This window comes from Dermacentor silvarum, chromosome 9 (assembly GCF_013339745.2).
Source record: "Dermacentor silvarum isolate Dsil-2018 chromosome 9, BIME_Dsil_1.4, whole genome shotgun sequence".
NCBI lineage: Eukaryota > Metazoa > Arthropoda > Arachnida > Ixodida > Ixodidae > Dermacentor > Dermacentor silvarum.
Window position 1 is genome coordinate 93,773,826 of NC_051162.1, and position 6,885 is coordinate 93,780,710.

Here is a 6,885-nt window from a genome sequence, read left to right on the forward strand (position 1 = left end):
TAATAAAGTACGAATATTCATATCAGCAATGTGTTCTTGCGAAGCGTTTTGTTAGAGCGCAGCTCTTAGGCGCCCGTTCCTGCGGCGGGCGTCGGCGTCGGCGTAACCGATCGAACGAGCGCAGCGAAAGATGAAAGCGAACGCGGAGCGCTGCGTGTGAAGAAAAGCGTAGTGCCGCGCCGCAAGACTTGCGACGACCGCTACGAGATGGCGCCAGAGGAGCGCGCCGTCTACGCATCCGCGGCACCGGCGGTGCGGGGGAAAGGTAAAAAAGAACCAGAAAGCTCGCCTTCTTCCGCGGCGGCGCCGGCCGAGTGGGGTAAAGAAAAAAAGAACCAGAAAGCTCGCATAGCGTTCGCCCCAAGCGTTTCCCGGTAGAGATAACGGTTGCATACGCTGCAGTTTCCGGGAAGCGGCAACTGTATAGCCGGTCTGGTCTATAGTATATGTAGCGCCGCGCGTCGTGGCTCTGCCAGTCGGTGCGGTGATCACTGCGATGCCTCAATATATCGCGAAGTGAAAACACGCACAAAGTTGCGCTCACATTTCTCATTCTGCTTCCTACAGTCATAATAATTTAACTTTCAATTGCAACGAGTTTCATTAAAATCGGTCCGTGAGTTATTTGAGTAAAGCACTTCTTCTTTTCAGATGTACAGTATGTAGGCGGCATCGGAGTTGGGCCCGAGCGAAAGCTTCCTCTTAAAGACATTCCTACCGCATAGGCTCCCCTTAGTAAGCGGAACATTTTTTTTTTTTTCAAATGCCACGTGTTCTGCGCAGTTTGAAAATAACGTTGCACGCAAAATCGACAAAACGAAGTGTTTCAGCTGCAAGAGAGTGTTATTTTGTGCCACTGACGTTTTGGGGCAACACCAAGCGCTTTCAAGTCTGGAGCAAAACTTCTACGCTACAGCAGTTTCTGTTGTCCCATTTCTTCCTTACGTGTTTTTCTGACACCCTATATAACAAGCAGTTGAATACTGCAAGAGCTAAATGTTGTCTAAAGAGCACATCTGTAACAGCTGTTCCTGAAACTACGCTCTGGAGAAACCTCGCTGGCGCAAACTCTCGAATACCGTTTCAGATATTATTATTATTATCAAGGCTTTGTTAACCTAAAGCATTAATAAGTTACCTGAAACGTTCCACATACATATCTGAATATCTGGAACAGAGCTTCTAAAGAAGCCCTAAGCGGAACAAGCGTATAAGAGTATGTGTACTACATCAGTGCTGATGGACGATATCCCATCTGGGACACATGTGATGGGACCATATCGCATGAAACACATGTACGTTGTTTTAACATCCAGGCAGACACGGCACACTCGAAGCTTCTGATCATGGCCGCTTCAGGTGGCATGCGCTCGATCTCGTATAGGAAATGCGCTGATTCTCATAGTTCCTACAAAAGTCACCAGAGGAAACGATGGCGCTGTGATCGCTCAGCTGCCATGGGAACGATGGTACAGCACATGTACTTAAGTAAAATATTCGTGTCAGGTACAATGCGACATTACGTACGACATTCCAATTAATTTAGCATGCTTTCCGTATAATTGTTACGGAATCTATATGCATTCCAAATAAATATGGAATCGTACGGAAAACATACGAAATTATTGAAGTGCATACGGAAAATTTCAGTATAGGCTGTACCTTGAGACGTACTTGTGGCGTCCTTTATTGCGCGTTGTCTTTCTCCATTTCCAAACAAACGAATAGCTTTCTAAACACGGTACAGTTATACGTATGTGCGTACACGCCTAATAATTGCGAATCGTTGCACAGATAACTCGTATCTTGTTGAAAACGATCAATCTTGGAATATCAATTTTGCATATACCATTCAAAGCCAAACAGGCGAAGTTTAAGCAGATCGAAGAACAAGCCATAATTTCCATGCCGGCTGTATCACCATACTTCCAGCTCCCGTACACATTGGAGTGAGAGCTGCATCTAGTACCTTCTTGCGGAGAAAATATGCGCGCTTCTCCTCCTAACTTGACCATCTGCGGAAGCTATAGGAACGGAGCGAGCCTTAATATTGACAATGATCGATAAAGAAAACAGGAGAAAACCAGTTCCCGCATGCTAACCAGGTAGAAGAGGCGACAATTCAGCTAAGTTGGTCAGTTATGTCTTTCACCTGGCGAGTTTCCCGCCGCCCCGTGGTTCTGGCCTCGGTTTCCTTCCTCCTTCTAGATGCTTGCCCGGGTGGCGTCGGCCATTTGCATGGCGGCGACCAAAAGGGAAAGCTGACGGCAGCCGACAAGCAGCCAACGCGGCGGCAGCATCGATCGAAGCTGCGGGCTTGGGTGGGTGGGTGGGGGGGGGGGGGGTGAAGGGGGGGGGGGATTAGGCCGCTGACGGATGACTCTTCGCGCGAGGTTTGGAAGAGGAAGAAGAAGAAGACGACGACTACGACTGCTGCTGCTGCCGCCGCTTCATCACTGTCTGCACTGCCACAATGGCTGCTGGAATGCGGTTGCGTTGCCGCCGACGCGCCGGCACGCGCCCGCTTCTGATGGATGGATTGGGGAGAATGGCGGAGGGGGGTGTTGCGGGCGAAGCCACGATAGGAGGGCGAGTGGAAAGGGGCGAGGGGGAGAGCGGCGGTGGCGGCTGCCGGGGTGGTGGAAAAACGGCACGCGGGGCGGAACCCGTCGCCGCCTCAACGCCGCTAATTGCGCCCCATTCCGAAGCACGAATATCCACACACACACGCACACACGCGGTGCCGCCGCTGGATTGCGCTAAAAGCGTGCAGCGCGCCCGAAGCCGGAAGGTGGCGTCAGCCAATCGGCGCAGACCGGCGGATGTGAAACGGTGTTCCTCCGCCCGCACGTAGTCTGCTCTGCGCCGCGCAGAAAAACAACGACAGACGACAGGGATAAATTAAATTGGCAGCTTTCAGTTGCCTCGACAATCCGTCGGTTTAACGCCAACAGATATCACTGTGCATTGGCCGTGAGAAAACTTGGCACTACTTTTCCGAGCGTTTTCGTTACCTGAACGTGTTTCGCCACCTCCGCAGCGTGTCGTGTGCTCAAAGCCAAGGAAGACGACGAAACAGACGACGTGGTGAGAAACGGACAGAGAGTATTAGCCGTTTCAACTGGCCGTTGATTTAAAGTGAAGAAGTTGCATTACATCAGCATACAGAACCTTGTCACTATTTTTCCAAGCATATTAGTTACCCTCGGCGTGTTTCGATGCGGCCGCAGGTCGTCTGTAACGCAGAAATAATAATAAAAAAATAACACATGGTTTGACTCTTTCACTGAGTGAGTGCTCCGAACAAACGCATGCGTAGAGCTTGTAAAATCTTGTTCCGCTATTAGGAGAGGAGCATGGTGCACAGATTTTACGGCGAACCGGCAGGCAGCAAACTAGTTGTGCAGACGTCAGTGCCCCAAGTCCTAACTAAGCGATAAATCGTTAGAGGAATAGCTCAGTACATTCGCCACGTCGTCAGCCAAGCCAACATCTTCACTTTCTCATTTAATAACTGACCACCCAGTGTGCTCAATTATTTGGCCCACGTAGTACGGAATTGAAAATGGCCGCGGACCATTTCACTGAGTGAAGTCATTCTGCAAACGGATGTTAACTGCATGTTTTACATCAGAACCTCCTACATAAATACATGAGAAACGAAAAATTTTTTTATCGGAATTCGCTGCACCGAATTTAATATTTGCTGCACCTAAAAGAAAGAACGCTGAAATCTGCTGACGGTATCAAGTATATTTTCAATGTAGGCTAGGAACTCTTTTAAAAAAGATTTTGATAATCGCTAAATTTTAAAAAAGCTCAAGAATCATGTTATCTCATAACTCATCAATAAGAAACGATATCACAATTCTGTCATCTGCATCTACTGGCACTTCTGAAGCGGACATAATGTATCTATTTTACTTCAGTCTGTAATATGCCACTGACGTGTGCGTAGGACTTTCACAAAAACCCCGTAAACATTGTAACAATTTCAAGTCAGCTACCTCATACGTATATTTGTCCACTTCAGATATTCTATAGCAATTTAAATTGACAGAAATGTGATATCTGTTTTTAGCACCGAGTGATGAAGCTGTAAACTTCGTGCCTCATTTTTTTAGCGCTGCCGATTTTCGGCAACGTTTGTATAAATTTGAGACCATATATATCAGAAAATGTATATCCTCAAATTCGTTCCAAGTCGACATGCCTTGCATATGTCACTAACTATACAATTCGTAGATTTAAATACGGGCCGTAAAGTAATTAGTTAGAAAGTCAATTAGCGTAATGCTGTTAATAATTCAGTTAAGCCTTTTATTTTTTTGTTATTTCCTGTAGAACGCCGCCTCATCGAGTAAACTAGACCAAGGGGTAGAATTGTGCTATTTGGCGCAGGCAACTTTTTTTTTTAATTTGGAGCAAAAAAAAAAAAAAAAACACCCTACAGTACGTTCTGCATCTTGTCCGCAGTGCGGACACGAAGAAATATTATAACGGGCTTTATTCTGTTGCGTATAGTCGCCTCAACATTCTGGCGTCTTCTGAGCCGTATGTTCTCAGAAAATTCGTAAAGTACGACTTACACACAACCTACAGCCATGGTAACATCGGATTGTAATTTGAATATAGGAGAAAACATAATTCTGTTACGCGGAAACTCAAACCCTTTCTTCAGCTGCCGTTTGAGGTCTCTTAATGGGAGCGACGCGCCCCGCTCAGTTCCTTGCAACACCACCCAGATGGCGCTCGCCGTGCGGGGCAAACAAAGAACCAGAAAGCTCGCCTTCGTGCATATCGTCCACCACCAGCGTTTCTCGGTAAACATTACTTTACGGTTACATAAGCTGCAGTTGCCGGGAAGCGCGAGAAGCAGTCAGGGATCTTTGAAAGCTATCGCGTTCCATTAAGCTTCGCCTTTAAGCTATCGCTTAAAGGCGAAGCTTAAGCGTCCTCCAAGTTCTTTTTTCAACAGCGAACTTTTGGTTCTCGGGCGAAGAACTTTCTGGAAGTTGGTCAACACGCTTGGTGATAATTTGGAACAATCGCGTGTCATTTCCCATGCTACAATGTCAGTGCGACATGTGCCCTGTATAGCATTTGTGTGTACAGGACTGCCTTTTTCTTCTCATGATTGTCCTTGAAACACATGTTCGTGCTTGTGGCTATTGTCTTTCTCGACTGTCCTTCAAACTTTTTTTGCGCGCATTATAAACCTTTTCTCGTATGCCCACCCAGGTTGTAGCTTTTGAACGCTCTGTTTTCACGTCACTTGTCACGCCATTGTCACGGATTGCTTACCAAACAATCAAAACAAGAGATTGTTTTGATATGTTCTGGCAACTGCCTCTTGAACATCTCTGGACATGTAGCAATGAAATTCATAGCAGCTGTAACTCTGTAAAGAATTTTAGTGATACTTTTTTTCTCGAAATGTGAATGGCGGAAGCTCGTGACACAATGCGCAGGAAGTTCGTAAAAAAGGTATTTCCCAAATTGTTACTCTTGAAAGCAGCGCCCAAAAAAGAGCAGTTTTTTTTTTTTTGTGAGCTCTTGATTACTCTACTGTGATGTTTGGAACGAGAAAGACATTCCCGCCGTTGCGCGAGGCAAGCATTAATTGCTGTATCATATAGGATACAGCATGCATTTGTGGGTTGTCTTGTGGACAAGCCCAGGCAGAGATTTGTTTTCTTGCGAGAAAACAAGTTTGGCTGCAAAATATGCCGTTCTTTCGGGCTATACTGATCAACATCGCTATTGTGATAAATATGTCGGAAAATGAAATATTCGGCTGTTTTTACAATACACATAGTGCAGAGGCAGCCATGTTCCAAGAGCTAAAGACAAAACACTGGCTACGACAGTGGCTACGAAGGCGTCTCGGGGGAAGAAGAATAGGTATTCCTTCGGCTTACGTCGAGCCTTCTAAAGAAAACACATAAGAAAAGCGCACTGAGAAATTCCGCTTACATATTGTAGCTACGGCTAGAATTAAAGATGACGTCATCAATATTTCATTAAACCGGCAATAAATCGAACTGCGAGAAATATACTCCACTTATTACAGCTATGCTTTTTCAATCGCTTGCATATTTTTTCGTAGTTGCTTCGATTCGAACGTCTTTCTGTGTGGTTGTAAATTATACCCGTAACTGCATGGAGTAGGTATCATACATAAGCGAAAATTTCCGCTCATTAAAATGCAACCATGCGTATATTTCCACGAAAATTTAGTTTTCTTTTGTTTGTGTATTTCTGGCATAAAGCTTTGTCAATTTATTTTCCCAGGAAAACAATTCATGCAGTACTGAGGAATTAACCAGACCCCATGGACTCGTAGATTTCTGCGAACACGTGTGCAGTCTTTTGTATGTTATCGTCCTAATGGTATTGTGCCGTCACGGTGACTCGCAAATTTCTTATAGTCAACTGTCTGAATAAACTTTTTTTTTAACACAAATGCTTACCCTTAAGTACTGAAATAATTTTTCCAAGGACATATTGTTTGAAAAGGTATGACGCCTATTGTCATTTCGGAATCTGCAACACGCATATCGGGTACTAATAGAAAAAGACGAAACACTGTAACGTTACCTGGTCAGTACTCTCTTGGGATCAAAGCTAATGAGAGTTCCGTCTGTGAGTCACGGGGCAGCTTTCTCTATATAGTTAGCTTATCCGTGTGATAACAATCCGTCTGCGTGCGATTACTGGCACTTGTTCGCGTTCCCATGGTGTTCGAAGTAGGGTCTGGGCTTGGGACCACACCAGACACCCGCCGCCCGCAGGGAGTCTCAAACCCCCGTGAATAGTTAAATAACCAATCGGACCATTATTGCGTTTCTTCCAACAAGTTTTCGTAATTTAACGATGGTTTAT